Below are 20249 nucleotides of genomic sequence, written 5' to 3'. Positions count from 1 at the left end.
TACATTATATCAAAATAAAGTTTGACACATTTCAAGAATAGATGGGATATATGAATAAATGGGCAAAGATGGGAGAAATAGCCCTATAAAATGCTCTTACCCACAATAAATTAAGTAAGATTATTAACTCCTTTATGATCAATCCAGAAAGATTTTCTGGAGTAAGTGAAATCATGTTATACACTATTTAAGGGGAAAAGAGAAGGAGAGAGAAAGTCAGAAAGTTTGGTAATCTTTAAAGGAAATACTTCTAGGCTAAGACATTACTTTGAGAGAAGGAAAAAAATCAAAGACAGGAATAAAGAAAATATAACATTAGGCTTCCTGGGAAGATGTTCAGAAAATTGTTTGGATTTTTAAAAAGAAGGAAAAAGAGAAGCGTGCTTATTTAGTGGAAGGGCTTGATGTATTGAATAAGTAACTGGGACTTGATCCATAGTGAAATAGAAAGACAGAAATAAACTTCCAGAGCCTCGGAGTGGGTGTGATATGTTCAAAATAACCTGTGCTAGAACACTTGTGGCAGTGAAAACAAAGGTAGATCGCTAGGGCAGAGGCTCAGTGGACGAGACAAGGAGTATTGTAGAAATCTCTCATGAAATAACCATTTCAGAAATTGTTCTAGAAGAAATGACATCTAGGACAGTGCTCAGGTTGACAGAGGTAGAGGGGATGGGGGAATGAAAGGAAGAAGCAGGAGGGTATTAACCATCAAAGGGGAGAGGCACTGAAAATCACTTTGTGTCCTCACTTACCTGTCAGCAAAATGATAGCTTTTTACCCAGTTCGTCAAATGTTAAGTAGGAAAAAGTCAGGGAAAATGTGAGGAGAATTGACCTCCCTCTTGTGTAGCTGACGTTGACGACAGACAGATCTGACCTGCAAGCAGATGCTAAAGGCAACTGGACACAAACATGAGTGTGAGGTAGACGTTGATGGAATGTATCACTAATTCATCACTGAATCTGCAGAGTTGAATTTTATGGATATGTTGAGCTGTGGTTGCCCAGGCTTCAAGGTATACCCCATCTTCTTTATCCAGTCATCTGTTGGAGGACATCTCACTCCGTCCACAGTTTGTTCATATCCACAGTGGGATATACCTTGGTCTTCAGACAGGATGAACACCCACCGTTTGCACGGACAGGGACGGGACTGGAGGGGATCACGCTGAGTGAAATAAGTCAACCAGAGAGAGTCAACTACATACAGTTTCACTCGTAAGTGGAACAGAAGGGAGAGCGTGGAGGACCACAGGGAAGGGAGGGGACTGAATGGGAAGAAATCAGAGAGGGAAACGAACCATGAGAGACTCTGGACTCCAGGAAACTGAGGGTTACAGAAGGGAAGGGGTTGGGGGAAGAGGTAACTGGGTGATGGGTGTTAGGGAGGGCACATGCGGTGATGAGCACTGGGTGCTACACGCAGCTAATGAACTGTTGAACACTACGACGACAACTAATGACGGAGTATGTGTTGGCTAACTGAACATAATAAATAAATAGATAAATTTCCAAGTATATAACTCCCAGATTTTTTTCTGTTGTTGACCTCAAATATATTTATGATCAAAGAACATGCCTTGAATAAATTTATTTATTTAAAAAAAAAAAAAAAGATATACCCCATCTTCTGATTGTTGCATTGGCCATAGTCTTCTCATTTAGAAGTAAGGGAGAAAACAATGATCACAAAGTTGAAATCAGAATAATATGACCCATTCGGCTGATCACTGGAAGCATAAAGATGTTTTTATTATTAAAATCTATTAACTGTAGATCAATCTGAAAGCTATGAAAATAATTACTTCCTTCTGCTTTTGGTGATATAACTCTGTCAAGTCAAAACAATATTTTGCTTTTAATCATTAAGCTTCACATATAGAATCCCTGACAAAAGTTCACTCTGTCCCCTGATTGAAAATTTTATCTTAATGTTTTAGTACACAAAGTTCGCCTTGGATAATACTCCCAAAAGCATCTATTATTTTCAGTGATCAAAATTGTAACCAACTTATAACAAAAAGAGGAAAGATTTTCATTTTGTAATTCTAAGAAGCCCTCACTTTTAGTTAAAATAAATAAGCTGATAATAATGTGAGGGCTTGAGGTGCCTGCATGGCCCAGTGGGTTAGAGCCTCTGCCTTTGGCTCAAATAAAATCTTAAAAAAATAATAATAATAACATGAGGGCTCCATCTTCAAAGTGTGAGATGAAAATCTCTAAAAGGAAATGTGAATCTTTTCATCTGCATTTTTTGTGTGTAATTGAATGTGAAAATCCACATTTGGAAGTGTAGAAGAAATTTTCCAGGAAAATGCCAGAGTAGTGTGAATGGACCTAAAAGTGAGATGTTTTATATTGGTCTGTGAGGGAAGATTTTTCCAAAATATTGCAATAAACTCTGTCTTAAAGAGTAATTAGAATCTGACCAAGTAAACAGTGGTCAAAGAACATTCAAGATAAACCAAACTATATGAATAAACACTTACCAAAAAAAAAAAAAAAAACCTGGAGGCCAACTGAAAAAAACAAAAATAAAAACAACTCAAAGACATGATCCAAAAAGAAAAAAAAATTGATAAATTGAACTTTTTAAAAGATTTTATTGATTTATTTGACAGAGAGAGATCACAAGTAGGCAGAGAGACAGGCAAAGAGAGAGGAGGAAGCAGGCTCCCCGTTGAGCAGAGAGCCCGATGTGGGGCTTGATCCCAGGACCCTGAGATCATGACCTGAGCTGAAGGCAGAGGCTTCACCCACTGAGCCACCCAAGTGCCCGATGAATTGAACTTTTATTCAAATTTTAAAATTCTATAGTAAAAGTCATTGTTAAGAGAAGGAAAAAAACATAGATTGGTGGTAGCTACTTGCAAAACGCATGTGTCTGTGTCAAGATGCAAAGCAACAGAAACTCATTCATTGCTGGATGGAATGCAAAATGGTACAGCTCCTTTCAGAGGCAGTTTGGGTGTTTCTCACAAAACCATACACAATTTTATCATACTATTCAGCAGTTGTGCTTCTAGGTATTTACCAAACCGATCTGAAGCTTTATGTCTCCACAGCAATCTCCATGCAGATGTTTACAGCAACTTTATTCCTAATTGCCAAAAACGGGGAGTGAGCAAGATGCCCTTCAAGATCTGAGTAGATAAACCGTGGCGCAGTCTTACAATGGGTGTCATTCAGCCATAAAAAGAAATGAGCTATTGAGTCACAGAAAGAGATAAATAGTAAGTGAAGACAGCTAAGCAAAGGAGCCATGTTATGGGCTAGTTGATGGCCAGCTAAGTGATGTTCTAGAAAAGACAAAACCCAGAGATAGTAGAGAGACCAGTGGTTGCCAGGAGATCAGATGGCAAGAGGGAAATGAATAGACGAGGCACAGAAGACTTTTAGGGGAGAAAAACTATTACATATGACACTGTCTCACAGTGTACACATGATACTGCCCATTTTTCAAAATCTGCATAACTTTATAGCTCAGAGTGATTCTTTATGCAAATTAAAAAAGATCAGGTGATTAAGGTATCCTAGAATGGAGTATAGAACATAACTGAACAATCCAGCCATATTAAAACTCTAAGAAAAAACCTCACTGAAGAGAGTAAAGATAAAAAGTTGTAAGTAACTTTGGTAATGAGTGGAATCTGCGAGACTGAAGGCAGAAGAAATAGCACATAAGAATAATAGTCTAGTTGATAAGGTCAGTCCTCATGGGAATATGGTTTAACAAATCTGACACTATTACACATGTATCCTAAGTTTGAGAAATTATATAAGTGAATGGTTGATGGTGTAAGCCAGATTTACAACTTTTAGAACAGGGGATTACAGATAAACCATTGAAACGGTAAAATTATCCATGTGGTAATGGATTAGAGTTGGAGACATTAACACAAACTCATGTTTAACTTAATGTAAAGATAGTTACATATAGAAATACTTATAGATATGTGTATATACAGAAATAAATATAATTCACACATGTATTTCTTTGCTCTGTCATATGAGAAGATCTAAAAGCAATGACACCCCAGTAGCAATGAGCACACCTAGTACCTAAATCTTGGTTTTTAATACCACCCTTTAGTCAAGGAAACCCGAATCTTTGGAAAATGGCTTATTCTAGGAAGGAGCCAGAAAATGTAGAGATGAGCATGTAGCAACTTTTAGTGTCAGAAAATAAGGGCTTAAAAAAGAAAAGAAAAAAAAAACCCACAATGATGGGATTGTGCCCAAGGGAGTCAGAAGCCAGTTGAAAGAACTACCAGTGGCCAAAGCTGAAACTATTTGAACAAGAAAATAAATGAAATGGTATTAATGATAAGCCCTTATCTTAAAATAAATATTCATGAATCCCTACTGATATAAATTCATGATTTAATATATTTTTAAAATGAGAAAGAATAGAAATCACCATTGCAGAAGAATTCCAAATAATTTATGTATATACTCTGCCCTCAAAGAAATCAAGTATAACTGTCACTTCTTAAGTGTGGGTCACGTACAGTGACTTCTTTCCAAAGTGTACAGTATGCAGAAAGGGAAACAAATGATAGCTTTGCAGTTGAGAAACTTGGCAAACACTATCTCATGAGGTGACCATGGTAAGTCGCATTGATAGTAAGTGCCTTTGCTATGATAATGTTAAAAAATGGCATTTTACCTCTGTGGCTTTCCTTCCTTCCCTCCTTTTTTCCTTCCTTCATTGCTTCCACCTATAACCTCAATCTAACTATAAGAAAAACATCAGATAAATACCAATTTAGGAGCATTTTTTAAAATACCTATTAGTATTCTTCAAAATTGTCTAAGCCTTCAAGAACAAAAAAAGTATGAGAAATTTTCACAGGCAAGTGATACTTCAGGGGACATGACAACTAAATGTAATGTGGTATCCTGAATGGGATTCTGGAACTGAAAAAGGACATTATGTTAAAAACTAAGGAAATCCGAATAAAGTATAGACTTTAGTTAATAATGTATTGGTATTATTAATTGTAGCAAAGGTAGCATACTAACATACAATGTAGCATGCTAATATACAATGTAGCATACTAATATGCAATGTAGCATACTAACATATAGTGTAGCATACTAACATACAAAGGTAACATGTGGATAAAGAGTATAAGGGCATATAGGAAGTCTCTGTAGCGATGCCACAACTTTTCTGTACATCAGAAATGGTCCTACTATATGAAGTTTATTTGAAGAACAATACTTAAAAGAGGAAATTATATACTCTGAAGGTGAAATATTTTATATGCAAAAATTTGGAAGGAAAAGAACATGTATTTTGGAAAGGATACTGCAGTTGTGTATACATGAGATTAAGGCTGGTGTGAAATTTAAGCACAGGCTAAAGCTAACTCCCTTGCTGCAAATTCTTTCATCTTCCAAACACATTACATATACATCCTTGGGAAGACACGTGTCAGCAACTTCTGTGGTTTATGGATAATTCACAAATACAATGAATGTCTTTGCACTTTTCCTCTGCTGCTGGTTCTGCCTATTTAATGAAGATCTTGTGGGTTTGCTTTTACCTATGCCATATTTTTGAGAACAATGTGTATCTCTATTATAGTTTCCAAATAAATAATCACAAAATTATTCCTGCTTCAATAAGAAAGCCCCACCACATAATGAATTTAATGTTCACTAAATATTAATTATTTTGTTTTTAATAAATTTTAATATAATTTAATATATTTAAATATTTAATTATTTCCACATAGTATTTTTAACCTGAAACAAAAATAATGTATTTTGCTTTTAAAAGATAATGTATGATCTTACCTACTGATATATATTATATTATCCTAAATATAAATGAATGATAGGTTACCTTATTCATGAAAACATAAGATAATGCATTTGTTCTGAGCTCTTACTTTTACAATGATGTCGATCATGAAAGTCAAAAGATTATACAAAAAGAAAAAGCTGACTTCGTGACTAAATATTACTATGTCTTTGTATATATAATTAAAAATCCAATAAGGTGTAATTTTTTTAAACTGAATATTTTGGTAAGGGTAAAAATGTCTGACTAGTTGCTGGTTATTTGAATTGAATTAAGTCCATTTTTTCTTCTGTTCACCGTGTGAAGTTCTTTAACCAAAATAAAAATAGAGTGATTAAGTGAAGCCTAAAAATCAGGCATTAACACAATTGTTCAGATTCTGCGTGTTGAAGCATCCAAGAGCGCCTGGGTGGCTCAGTCAGTTCAGCATCCAGCTCTCGATTCGGGCCTGGGTCATGGTCTCAGAGTCATGAGACTGAACTGCACATGGGGCTCTGCACACAAGCGAAGGCTGCTTGAGATTCTCTCTCTCCCTCCCTCTCTCCCTCTGCTCCTCCCCCTGCTCACCTCTCTCTCTCTCTCTCTCTCAAAATAAAATAAATACATAAATAAATATCTTTTTTAAAAAATTAATAAAGCTTTTGATAAACTGTGAAGTGGTATGCAAACAGTAAGTCTTAATTATATTTTCATCTCTCTGAAAATAGGGGTTAGAGAGATGGGAAACCAACAGATTATTAAAACTGCTAAGGAGGAAACACTGGGTGGCCCACTTGATTAAGCACCTGCCTTGGCTCATGTCATGATCCCAGGGTCCTGGAATTAAGTCTTGCATCGGGCTCCTTGCTTGGCAAGGAGCCTGCTTCTCCCTCTGCCTGCCTTTCCCCCTGGCTTGTGTTCTCTCTCTCACACTCTCTCTCTGACAAATAAATAAATAAAACCTTCAAAAGAGATTGTTTTTAAAAACTGTTAAGGACATTTTATGTCAACTTTAACAAGGCCAGAATTAAAATGAAAATAAAGCTCTCAAAACATGGCAGGACGCTTTCCATCTGTAACTTCTAGTTGTAGACTTTGACTTTTAGGGAAGTTCCATCATTTTTTAATTTCACAGAGTGACCTGGAAAGACTCAAGAGAGCCATTATAAGTAACTTCTGCCTTAAAATTGTCTCACTCTACTACCTGAATCTTGGAGTACTCACTTCTATTTTTTAAAACCTTTTCCTCCTTCTTGATAAGGTAAAACCAAATTAGATTAAATTATCATATCTTCCACTTTCCCATTGTGGATATTTTCATGGAGGTTGTCATTGTGGAAAGTTGCCAGTCAAGCACCATTTGCCCAATAAAGCTCATATAGACAGTTCTAATTTTCTTTAAAGACTGACATATAAAACCATGTAAAATGCAGAAGTAGGGCAGAAATAGGACAAAAAGTAAAATGACACTTATGAGCATTTAAGATTACTTGAAATTTTTGTTTTAAAATAAACACTATGGAGGATTTTTTTATTTTTATTTTTAATGTTCTTGTCCTCCCTTCAACTTTTCCAGGAATAGTAACAAAAATAACAGTAGCATCTTACATTCTGTTATAACTCAGCTTAAATATCCTATCGTGTTATCAGAAGTCGTGACTCATGTTTATCATTCTGGACTCATCACTTTGGGGACCTGGTGCACTCTGTACTTGAGCATTCCTTACTGCATGTAATTCTGGAAGTACAGAATATGGTTTTTAGCCTCTGCCCATTTTTGTGGGTTTTTGCTTTTGTTTTTGTTTTCTCTACCTGTCCTTCCTCGTTACTCCTATTCATTCTGCAAATCTTGGCTAGAAAATAGCTTTTCTTGACCCTTAAATTTGGTTCTGGCCTTCATAAAACCCAGTACTTCCACTATCGGGGTACATACAATGTCATAAAATTGCCTTTGTACTCACCTGTATTTAGTGCTGTACAGAAGAACTTCGAGTGACCTGTGTCTCCAGTGTGTACCGATCACACCTGCCGTGCCTGACACGGGATAGGATCAACAAATACCTAGGAATCAATGAGCAGACAGACGGACGGAGGGTGCCACAGGCATGGTGTGTTATTTTTCAGGACTCACTGACTTGCTCAGCGCTCACCACTCAGTCACACGAGATTCTTGCACAAGTGTCGCCGGCAATAACAGCGCCGAGCAACACAGCCGTGAACACAGTGCTTGTGACCCCGAGGTTACCTCAGGGCTTCTGAACCTGTCTTTACTGACATTTGGGGCCAGGGAAGGCTCTGTCCTGGGCGTTTAAGGATGTTTAAGAGCATCCCTGGTCTCTTTCTACTACATTGCCAACAGCTCCCGGGTTACGACGACCGAGCATGTCTCCAGACCTTGCCAAGCGTCCTCGGGAGTCAAAACCCTCTTGGCTGAGAACCGCTGGGTTGTTCCGGTGTAGGGCTGGGATTTAGGGTAAGGGACCGGGAGAAGATGGGGGAGGCCGCCAGGGCAGGAGCCCGCCGGGCACGAGGACAGGAGCCGCCCTTCAGCGCGGGGCAGAGACGGCTCCGCTCCTGCCACGAGAGACACAGTGTGGCCGTCGCGGGACGCACCGGCCTGGACACGGGCTGTGGCGGGGCAGCGGACAGAGTGTCCCTCATGACGCGGCCGTGGCTCCAGCCGGACACGTACACGAACGAGGGCGACGATGGCCCGAGCGGGTCGTCCCCACCGCCGAGCGCTCCGGGGCCCGCGGGGTCCGAGCGGGGTCCCGGCCGCGGCCGACACGCCCGAACGCGCAGAGCCCCGGGTCCGCCGTCGGGAAACAGGACAGACTCGACGAAGGACGTCGCGGCTGGAGGAACCGCTGGACCACGACGGCCGCGGCCCCCACGGCGCGGGCGTGCGACGGCCTCCAGCAAGGGCCTCGCCCGGGACGGACCGTCCGGGTTTGCCCGACCCCGGGGAGACGCGGACGGGACGACGGCCGTGCGGGGGCGGACCCGAAGACACGACCGAGAATCCCGCGCACTGAGAGACGCCGGGGCCGGGACAGGGTCGCGGGGCCCCGGGGCTGGGGCGGCCGGGACCGCTGTGAGCGCGGGGTCAGGCCGGGACGGGGCAGGCCGGGACGGGGCAGCGGCGGAGCCCCCGGGGCCCACGGACGGAGCCGCGTCGGAGCGTGAGGTCGGGCTCGTCACCGCGACACTGTAGCCACGGGCGGCCGCAGGAACCGGGCGACGCGGCGAAGGCCCGGGCGGCACCGGGGACAGCGGGTCCGAGCGCCGAGGCCGGACCCCAGGGTCGCCAACCGCGGGGCTCGGGACGCGGAATCGTCACTCCTTCGTCCGCTTGTTTAAAAACTCCCGCGAGTTTGCCTTTGAGGAGAGGGACGCGACTCCAGAAACCGAGACGGCGAGGACAGAGGGTCGAAGGTGAGGAACATCCAGCTACAATCAAGCATCTTTGTCGGGATCAGTGATTCTCAAATCGGATCGCATTTCCAAGGCCTCCGCAGATTTGACAAGATGTTGGGCCGAGGACGTATTGCCAGTAAGAGGGTCCCTGTTAGAGGGTCTCAGAATCCGCGCGTGGTTCTTCCGAGCCTTTGGGGCCAAAATCTTACGGCGCCTGGACTTACCCGCGGCTGTTTCACGTGGAGACCGCTGACAGCTCTCTGGTCCCGCACACGGTCGCCCACAGGCCTTCCCGAACGGTGACCTCTGGCCCTACAGCCTTTCCTCTTTCGGATCACGCGCCCTCGGATGACTTCCACAGGCCTCCTTTGGTAGAGAAACGGGATTCAACCTCAAACCTCGTGGTGAGTTAGGCCGGCAGACCTAAGCATTCCCAGGTCTCCGGAACGGGTTACCAATTGATCCCACACAAAATGTTTCAGAATGAGATTCCATTTTTTCAGCGGAACTCTGTTTTCCCTTTCCCTTCTGAACGCGGAGGAAATGGAGCAGGGAGAGACAGAATGAGAGGAAGACGTGCTCTTTTTCCGTCTCTCCGTTGACACATTCTCAACAAGGACTTCTTTAAAGAAGAGAAATTCAGTCATTGGGCCCTATTGTATTCATGCACAGCCATGCCTTTCTGCCCCTCCAGCAGTCCAACATGTTTTCCCGATGAGTTAAAATTTTCCATGACTAGAAAAATATGAGGACAAGATCCCAAACCACAGCTCTGAAATTCATTATGGGAAATGTGCAAAAGCACCCCACTTAGAAATGTACCAAACAGAGATGGCATTGTGCTTACGGTAGAAATTCTGTCAAGACACTTGGAATGTACTCATAATGATGCAAATTTACAAGGGCACATTGATTCACATTGTTCTGGAAAGTTAAAAATTAAGATGCATTTTGAACCAGTGATGACAGGAGTGATCGGCTTTAACCAATATCATCCTTTACTCTACTATGAAAGGGTTGTTTGAATCAAGTCATTTTAGTCGAATTCCCTTTTTAGATACTTTAGATACATTTTAAAGGATAAATATATGATGGCTAAAAAATGCGAGTATGATCGGGTTGTTGGTCTACTTAAAACCACTTTTGTGTTTTTGCCCTGCTTTGGGCTACGTCGCACTCATCTTACACTGACCCGTGAAGTGTCCTTCCGCTCTCCCTTCACTGTGAGCCGCTTCTCCCTCTGTCCCTCTGTCCTCCAGATTTTAGCTCTCCTTTCACTTCTTTAGATGTCAGTGTTCTCCCCAGCCTAAAACTGGAGCCTGCAAGCCTCTATCCTGGGCTGCCTTGCAGGCTCAGTGAGCTTATCCTAAATATGTCCTTTGTAGGGGCGAGAACTCCCTGTCCCGACAGACTGGGGCAGATTGTCTGTCGTCTTCAGACCCTTCCTTTATGTGTGGTCATATCTAGTTGTACACTTTGTGTTATTTCTTGGTTTGACACTTAGCATCCCGATAGCAGGGGTCTGATGAACTCATCACATTCCCAGTGTTGGCCCAGGGCCTGGCACAGAGCACGCACAGAATATTTACTGGATGAACAAACAATTTGAGGGTTAAGCATGGGAGCAAGTAGATGAGAGGTCTTGTCCCATCAGCTCCAAATTCAGAGCACAAAAAGCAATGACTCATGTTAGAATTCATCGTAATTTGTTACCATCCTGAGATTAATAGGCGTTTGGAGGACCGTGAAAGTGGTAAGGACTCTCACTCTCTATTATTTTGAAAGCCAAAGGAGAATCATACTCTTGTGCTGAAAAATACATCAAATGATCAAAATACTGAATCTTTTGGACTGTACCATGTAACATTGTATCAGTACATGCTTAAGCTCACCAGGGTCTCCGATTGGCTCTTATGTACAGGGGAGTAATGCTGCATGGGGAGTGCTATTTAAGGAAAGCCATTTAGAAGACAAAACCCTTTACAATATGGGTCCCCAACGGGGAAAAACAATGGAAGAATCTCTGGAGAGAATTTGGAGGTTCAGGCAATGAGAGAGAGATCAGGACATCAGCTCCCACATCTCAGCTGAGCCGATCCCAGCTATACAAATTTGCACAAGTTTGTAAAAGTAACTGAGCCCCAGTTCCTAATCTGTAAACTAGTCAGAATAATGTACACCATGTACATGTAAAGTGCCTAACACATTGCCAAGCCAGAGACAAGTTTACTGTCAGTCACAAGGGCCAGCATGCGTAGTGATTACGGAGTTAATGACTCTGGCTGTCAGAGTTAACCCAACATCCTCTTTTACTAAGATGTCTTCGATGGGATCTAAAAACAGTGTTTTTGTCATGCATACTTTTCATCAGTTTAAGCTAAGCAGATGGCAGATATAGTTCAGGGAGGGAATTTTTACTACCTTAATCGAGCAAATCTCATGTTTCAGTAAGAATTATATGAAAGCATCTAAAATCTAATTTTTGCTACTGTTTTACATTTAAGTTACTTTTGTCCTGTGAATTTCTGGTCATTATAAAATAAATCTAACCTAGTTTACATTTTATTGAGCTATTTTAATTTGGTAAGTTTGTAACTGGTGTTTTTCTAGTCTGAATGATAATGACAAAAATTTTCATCACTGCTAAAAAATACAAAATATTTCTCAATTTGTATCTTATACTTAAACAATTAGAATATTTTCAAGTGGATATATGTATAACTTTCATAAATTCAATTATGTTTATTAGGTGAAAGGAAGGACCGAGAAAAAATCTTAATTTATTAGAAGAAATTTTTATTTAGCCACCGTAATAAAAAGAAAACTAACACAATGGTTTTAGCATTCACATAAGGCAAAAATGATTCTCTGATCTCTATGTTTTTAAAAAGAAGGATCACCATGTCTCACAAATGCACTAATATTTATTTTTACCCTGTATTCAGATGTAAGTCATTATGAACATTTTATTTAAGGTTCTCAAATGTGATGCCAGACCCTTACGATACAGCAAAAGATACTCGCTGAGTAAGAATTGTGTGTTTTTACTCTGTATACCAGTATGAACTGGTTTAAGGAGGGGTTTCAGAGTGTCTATAAATTCTCTGAAAACTATATTCCAATGGTTCTGCATGTTTGCATTTTCTAATGATGCATCAAAAATTTAAGGAGTCTCTGTCCCTGGTTCTTCGAAATGAAGGCCGGTTCGAGGAGGCACTGTCCTAGCGTAGAGACACTTCCTGCACTCGTGACTCTTACGTCCTAGAGCAGGCTGACCACAAAACTATAGTAAGTGAGCGTGTTCGTTGCCTCATTTGTAATGTAAGAAGTAGCAGCATCTACTTCACACTCATTCATTAAACATCTATTGAGAATATAAAACACCAGGCTCTTTTCTAATCCCTGAAGATAAAGTTATGGGGAAAAACATAAATAAATAAAAACTCTTATTGCAGTTATATCCTAGAAGTGGAAACAGACAATAAACAAGATCAATTAAATATATATATAATATGTAGAAGCACAAATGTTTGGCCACATACTCAAAAGCTAATAAAAAGATAAAACAGCAGAACAACACAGAGACCGTGGTGACTGGAAGGGACTGCGACTCCAGGCACAATGACCAGGGAAGGAGGTGATGATACCTGAGCATGAATTGCAGGAATTGTTTTCAAACGAATTATAGCCCGTCAGGAAGGAAGGAGAGCGCCTCAGGCAGACGGACTAGCACATGCAAACTGAAATGAGGAATGCAAAGGCAGAAGCTTACCTGGCTTGTTCCAAAGCAGCAGGAAGACCTATATATGGAGTAAAGTAAGAAAGGGGCAAATTTGTAGGAGATAAGTCAAAAAGGTAGGAAGGCATTATTGGTCCTTGTAAGAACTGTGTGTCTTATCGGGCAGATTGATGGCTTTGGAGGGTTTTGAAGAAAGGATTAACATGAATTGACGTTATTAAAGTTTCACTCTGATTTCCGAGTTGACAACGCACTTTAAGAAGACAGGCATAAAATCAGAGTGACAGGCTAGTTAATAGGACATTGCCATCATCGAGGCGAGATATGATCATTACTTGGACAAAGTAATAACAATGGACACGATAAGAGGAGAAAACTCTGGGGAGATTGTGAAGACAGAGCTAGCAGGACACGATAACACATCAGATGTGGTATATCCGAGAAAGGAGTGAAATGACGACGGGTCTTTATCTGAGAAAATTGAAGATAGAGTTGGTAGAACCTGGTAGAAGTTAGGTTCTCCCCTGTCATTTCTCCAGCTCGTCTGCTGGTACTTCTGCCCCATTCTTCATTATTTGTCCCACAGCAGCATGACGTGATTTGTGATGGAATTTAGAATATATTTCTGTTACTGAAATTAGCTTAGAGACAATCAAGCCCTTCTGTTTATAGGCAAAAACACCAAAACCCAGAGAATTGGGGGGATTTATGCAAGTTGAGACTTTCCATAAAAGCATAAGCAGGAAATGGCCTAATGTCCCCTTAAAGGAATGTGGGAGTCACGTACATCGCAGGTCACTCAAATAGCTCTCATTCCAACGCCTGCTTTTAAATCAACACCATCAAGTTTGAATCATGCCAAAGAATAGCAGGAAAACACAAGATGTTCTCTAGCCCAGGCAGGCCGCACTGTGGCCCAGACGCAGACCAGGCGCGCAGAGCAACTACCAGGAGGAGGAGAACAGCGTCAGTACCACACGTCTGACCATTGCAGGCCTGTGTGCAGAAAATAAGGCATGTCTGGAGCTTTGACTAAGTCCAGAGTGAGATCAAGAGTAGTAGCCACCCATGTGAGCCGCGGTGGCGATGACCCACCCGGCCGCGCGGGGACGGAGCCGGTGACGAGGCTGCTGTCCTCACAGAGACTGCGGCCGTCTGCCATCACCTCTCCTTGCCTAATCACAGAAATGAGTGACTCTGTAGCTTCATCAATTCTAGAAATGGATGGAGTTTATCATCGACACAATCAGCTGTCCTCAGCCTGTCCGAAGAGAAAAGACACAGGTTGGGGTCAGAGTTATCCGAGTGGCAGTATTTCCGTGTTTCTACAAAACTCATTTGTTTGGCTTCCTCCTTTCCGTACAGATTTCTCTAGCAACATACCCTCCGACTCTGAGAGCACGAGTCCCGGAGGATGAGGATCCGATATTAATTAGGATTAATTAGGATGGGGATTCAGAGACTGGAGAATCTGCCCTTTTTTAACCCACGTACATACTCGAAGTCTGAAGATCACAAACATTCTGGAGTTAAAGGAAACGCTTCTCTTCCGAGGCAGAAGCAATACATGAGATTTCTTTTTCTGCCCGTACACGTTTACCCAACGACGAACCACCGTCCTCTGCCAGTCCATGTTCCATGTGTGAGGTCGTGTCATGGCCAGTGCGGTCCCCAGGGTGCTGTGTGACCGGGGGGGCAGCGGTCTGGAGGTGACGGGGCACTAGTCACCTGGTGGCCCGGCCTGAGCTACCCGGCGCTCCGTCGTGAGTCTTTCGGGCTCTTCCAATGCTAATGACTCCCTCTCTGGGCCTTCTCAATATTCGGACTCGCAAGCTGAGGCACGTTCACGAAATGTATGTATTCCGCCTGCACATCCCCGCGCTGAAGAACTGGCTCCCCGTGTCCTTCCAACTCTTCATAAATACGACATAAACCTGACGCACGGTGTTTTTCAAAATCTGGAAAAATCACATGACTTTTTCAGATGAAGTAAACATGAAATTTTAAAACATGAGAAGAAAACAGCATGAAACCACAAAACAGAAAAAGCTGGCTTTGTTTATTTGCTTCTCCTAGTGCTCTCAGAACAAACTCTCTCCTTGGCTTCGCTCTCACTCGCGCCGTCTTCCACACACCACTGCTTGCAGAGGGTAAGCTCCTGGGAAAGCATTACTCTCAGCATTACTCTCTTGTTTCCCTGGAATCGGGCAGAATGCCAGCCATATAATAGCCAGTAAATAAATGTGTAATCATGAAAAAATGAATGAATGAATTTAATATCCAACAGAAAGATACAACCCATTCTTTCTTACATAGCTTAGTATGCCGATGGATCTACGAGAAATCATTACCAATAGCAAAGAGCATTGAGTGCCTACTTAGATAATATAATCCCATTTAAATACTGAATAAGTATACTCTGCTTCTGAACTACATGTTTCCTTCAATGCAAATACTGAAGATTGAAATGGTGTTCAAGGTAATTTGTTGTAAGTACATTAAAGGAGGAAGAAAATCATACATAAATGAGGAAGACATGGGAAAATGCAAAGAAAGAGAAAATCCAAATCATTTTTCTTATATTGGATTCCTCTAGAGTTCTGACTCAAAACATGAAAGTCATAGTTTTTTTAAAAGATTTTACTTATCTGAGAAATCGGGAGAATGAGAGAGATCCTGAGGGAAAAGGAGAGAGAGCAGCAGACTCCCCGCGGAGAAGAGAACCCAGCACGGGGCTCCAGCCCAGGACCCTCGGATCATGACCCAAGCCGAAGCCGATGCTTAAGAGGCGGAGCCACCCAGGCACCCGTGAAAGGCAAACACGGAATCTTTGCCTTGTGTGTTGATCAGAGAAAGTTTAAAATTTTGAACAGCTCATTGATAATTCATCATCAGGAAGTATTGACTACCCTTGTTTCCATGGCTCGTGGACGTTAGACCGTATGAGTCCAGACTGATCATTTATTCCAACGTTGTGTGGGCTGTAAGAAGAAAGACATCACTGTTCGACTTGATAGTACGGCATTATGATTCCATTAAAATTGCACACAATTGAAAGAGAGCAGGTGTTCTCCCAGTGAATGTTTGTGATTAGCAAAAAAATCATTTCTCCCATATTCAAGTAGGCCATTGCAATGATTAGGCAGATGGTAGTTCGGACAATTATAAAACTTCCATTTAGTCAAAGTATGTCCTTCACCATGAACTCTGTGAGCACTTTTCAATGTGCTCCGTTGGCTGAGTGTGTGTCCTCTCTGGCTCTCACAGATTTCATCGACGTCATTAGGGTATTTCCATGGCACAGGCTGCTACTTGCCTTTTTTCTTTTTTTTAATCATCATCATCACCGAACTATTGCAAGTGCCATGTCTCCGGCATCTTTTTAAATACTACAGAAAGTCTAAACGTTTTAAAAAGTAAGAATTAGGGGGAAATTCTGAGGAAATCAATCATTTCACTTTCCAAGCTTCTAATCATAGCTTGGGCTTTCTGGTGACCAGTATCCCCCCAAGCCAAGAAGCCCACCCAGAGTAAACCCATTAAACAAAGCACATTTCTATCACCCAGGAAATTTCAAGGGATTTAGGAGTTCAGTGTTCAATACTCCTACCACTCAGGAAATTACAAAGATCTTGGGAGCTTTGTGTAGACAGAAGCTTTATATTATTTATATATATATATATATATATATATATATATACACACACACACATATATATATACACACACATATATACATATACACGCACGTATATATAATATTAAATGTATTACATGTTATTTAATATATATTTAATATATATAATATGTCTTATTATTTCAGTTTGTCAAAAGCAGAATAGGCTAAATTACCATGGGGATTCAAGAAAGCAGTAAGTGTAACTGATATTTTGGCACATGAAAAGCTTTATGAGTGAGGTGGCACTTTAAAGAATGGTGGAAGTCAAGATATTAAGAAAAAGTAAAAAGAATTAAGGAGAGGTACAGAAGCAAGAACACACATGGTGTGTTCAAGAAACATGCAAGGTCCAGATTGTCTATAGCACAGAGTCCGTGAAGAACGAGACGGATCTGGAGAAGCAGGTGAAGTCGGGTCACTGAGTACCTTAAAATACAACCTAACAGGTGTGGATGGTGGGCAGTGGGGAGTTATTGCCAGTTATTTCTTCTTCTTTGTTTTTAAAAAAAAGATTTATTTATTTGACAGACAGGGATCACAAGTAGGCAGAGGCAGGCAGAGAGAGAGGAGGAAGCAGGTTCCCTGCTGAGCAGAGAGCCCGATGTGGGGCTCGATCCCAGGACCCTGAGATCATGACCTGAGCCGAAGGCTTAACCCACTGAGCCCCCCAGACGCCCTTATTGGCAGTTATTTCTGCTTTGTTTGTTTCTAACAAGTGGGTGAAACCACGAGTGTTCTGTTGTAGAAAGGCTGCACTTGCCAGCCCCCGCCGTGTGGCATAAGTGGAAGGAAAACAGGAGACCCTTGCTCTGTCCCATGCAGAAGGAAGCCCTGAATCGAAATGATGACGTCAACACAGAAAGAAGGGAGCTAACGTGGGTGAAACTATTTCCCTCTCTGAGATCTTGAAGGAAAATCTTTCTGCATTGACATCTGCAGCTATCATCTTGCCACATTTTATTAGTGAAAGTGTGTCATTGACGTGTTCTGTGGTCACTTTTCTTTCTAAATACTGAAATCATTTGTTTTCAATGTGAAATTTTATTTTCTATGCAGTCTTTGTGAGAATGTTCTGAAGGCTGGAAAAACATGGGAAATCAAAAAGACATTTGGTAGTCAAACATATTCACAGTCAGTTTTGTATTTGCGTCTTTCAAAGGTATTTTTAAGGATCAGCTTTGGGTTCCAAACTAGTAGCTAAAGAATATAATAATAGCCTTTGGAAGCCATGTCCATGTACAGTAGACATCTGTAAAAGAAAAGAAATTCAGTACATAGTGACAAAGCTAATTTAAGTAATGAACCAGAATGCTGCAATCAACTCATTGGGAAAGTCAAGAAGAAAGACAAAGGCGCCGTCTGAGGCTGCAGAACTCAATGAAACGGAGGGCATGGCTTTCTCCATTCGTTTATTCATCATCTCATGAGTTAGCCACGGCCCAGATAATGACTTCAGTGTATTTGTAAACTGAGTTATCGACTGTTTAGTATGAAAAAGAATTTTGAGTATATTTTTAATCAGAGTTACCAATTATTTAGTATGAAAAACAATTTTGAAATGTTTTCTTAACATTAAAGTATCTGTGGGCACCTGGTGGCTCAGTGGGTAGAAGCTTTTGCCTTTGGTTCAGGTCATTATCCCAGAGTCCTGGGATCGAGCCCTGCATCGGGCTCTCTGCTCAGCAGGGAACATGCTTCCTCCTCTCTCTCTGCCTGCCTCTCTGCCTGCTTGTGATCTCTGTCTGTCAAATAAATAAATAAAATATTTTTAAAAAAACATTAAAGTATTTGTAAAGCATAAGAAAACATACCAAGATTTAAAACAATATTCCAAATAATTATTTTCTTTAATAAATCTGCACCATAAATAAAATGTATGAGCAATGGTGTTCCTTAGAGCACTCCTTAAAGTGGTGAAAATTTGGATACCATGTAATTTCTAGTTATTTTGGTTATATACATGCTGCTATTTACATACTTATACCTTTGAAAATTATTTTATAGTGATCTATTCATTGATATGAGAAAATATTAAATAATATTATTAAAATTTTAAAGGTAGGCTAAAATTTGCATAATACAATTTTTATTTTCTCTAGAGACTGAGAAAAAATATATATATACACACACGTGTGTATACATAATAAAATTTATAAAGATAATTTTTAGGAACTTATTTGTTTCTGAATGAGGGCATTAAGAGTGATTTTTACTTGTATATTTTTTCTTAATATAATTTTGTAATTGGAAAGAAAATATGTACTTTAATTTTGTTAATTTAAATTAAATATATTTCTATTTTAAGCAGTATTTGGAGATGTAAAAATTTCAGATAAAATAATATCGGCATTCTTGGGCGCCCGGGTGGCTTAGTCAGTGAAGCGGCTGCCTTCAGCTCAGGTCACCATTGCCGGGTCCTGGGCTTGAACCTGCGGCTGCCTCCCTGCTCAGCAAGAGGTCTGCTTCTCCCTCTTCCTGTGCCCCAGTCCCCAGCCCCGCTCGAGCTCTCTGTCTCTCTCCATCTCTCAAATACATAAGTAAAATCTTAGATAATAATATGGGTATTTTAGACCAGTTTAAATTGTGCTAAAGAATGGAAGGGAGCACACAAAATTCACTCTAAGTCGGGTTTGGTCGTCAGTGGAAGACGGTACATCCCATGAGAGAGTATCAATAAAACGAGACCGTCGATGTCATGTGTGTAACCCTCATGAAACCAAGAACTGCCAAAGCCTGTGGAGGAAAGTGCGGCACTCCCGGAACTCCAACTAGATGAGAGAGGAAATGTAGTGTGATAGCAGTCAAACAGGAAGATCACCTACTGTGAGAAGTCGAGGGCAGACAGATGAATAAAATACTCAAGTTTGGCCAGATTTATCAGAGAAATTAGAGTAGACTTTAAAAAAAGGAAGAAAGAAAGAAAGTCAGTCAGTCATCTCCAGCTGATCTAACCCTAATAATGGGTAAGGGTATATTATAGTCCATTCTAGAAACAGATGAAGCTTCCATTGCCATAACAGAATTTGTCTTACACAAAATATTTTCTTAATGGAATCTTCTCTTCAAGGACCCTTTAATTAAATCATAAAGACAAAAAACAAACCCATACTTGTCCTCCCCTGCTACAAATGCATTCTGTTAACCATACCTTCTATTACTTTTTAAAACTTTTTCTTTTCAAGATAGTTGAAGATTGACGTTTAATTTTAGGAAATAACTCAGAGGACACCCAGTGCTGGTCACTGAGTACCCACTCCGCCATAACACACTGCATTCCCGTGGAGCTGTGCTGCAACCAGGAGTTCACACCCAGGCAAGCCATTGAACTCACTCAGATTTCAGCCGCTTCGTGTGTGATCAGTGTGTCTGTGTATATATTTAGTTCCATCCGGTTTCGTCACGTGTAGATTGGTGTGACCACCATCACCGTCAGCCACAGAATGGCTCCATCATAAGAATTTCTTCAACTGTGCTTTTTAACGCCACTTTCTTCCTCCCCTGATTCTAACCCTAGTCAACCACTAATCTGTTTCCAGACTGCCGTATCAGTGGAATCACAGATAATGTTATCTTTTGAGAGTGACGTTTTTCACTCAGCATAATTCCTTGGAAATCCGTCCG

This window comes from Mustela lutreola, chromosome 3 (assembly GCF_030435805.1).
Source record: "Mustela lutreola isolate mMusLut2 chromosome 3, mMusLut2.pri, whole genome shotgun sequence".
NCBI classification, from domain to species: domain Eukaryota; kingdom Metazoa; phylum Chordata; class Mammalia; order Carnivora; family Mustelidae; genus Mustela; species Mustela lutreola.
The sequence above is the reverse complement of the archived record's forward strand: the minus strand, read 5'-3'. Positions refer to the sequence as shown.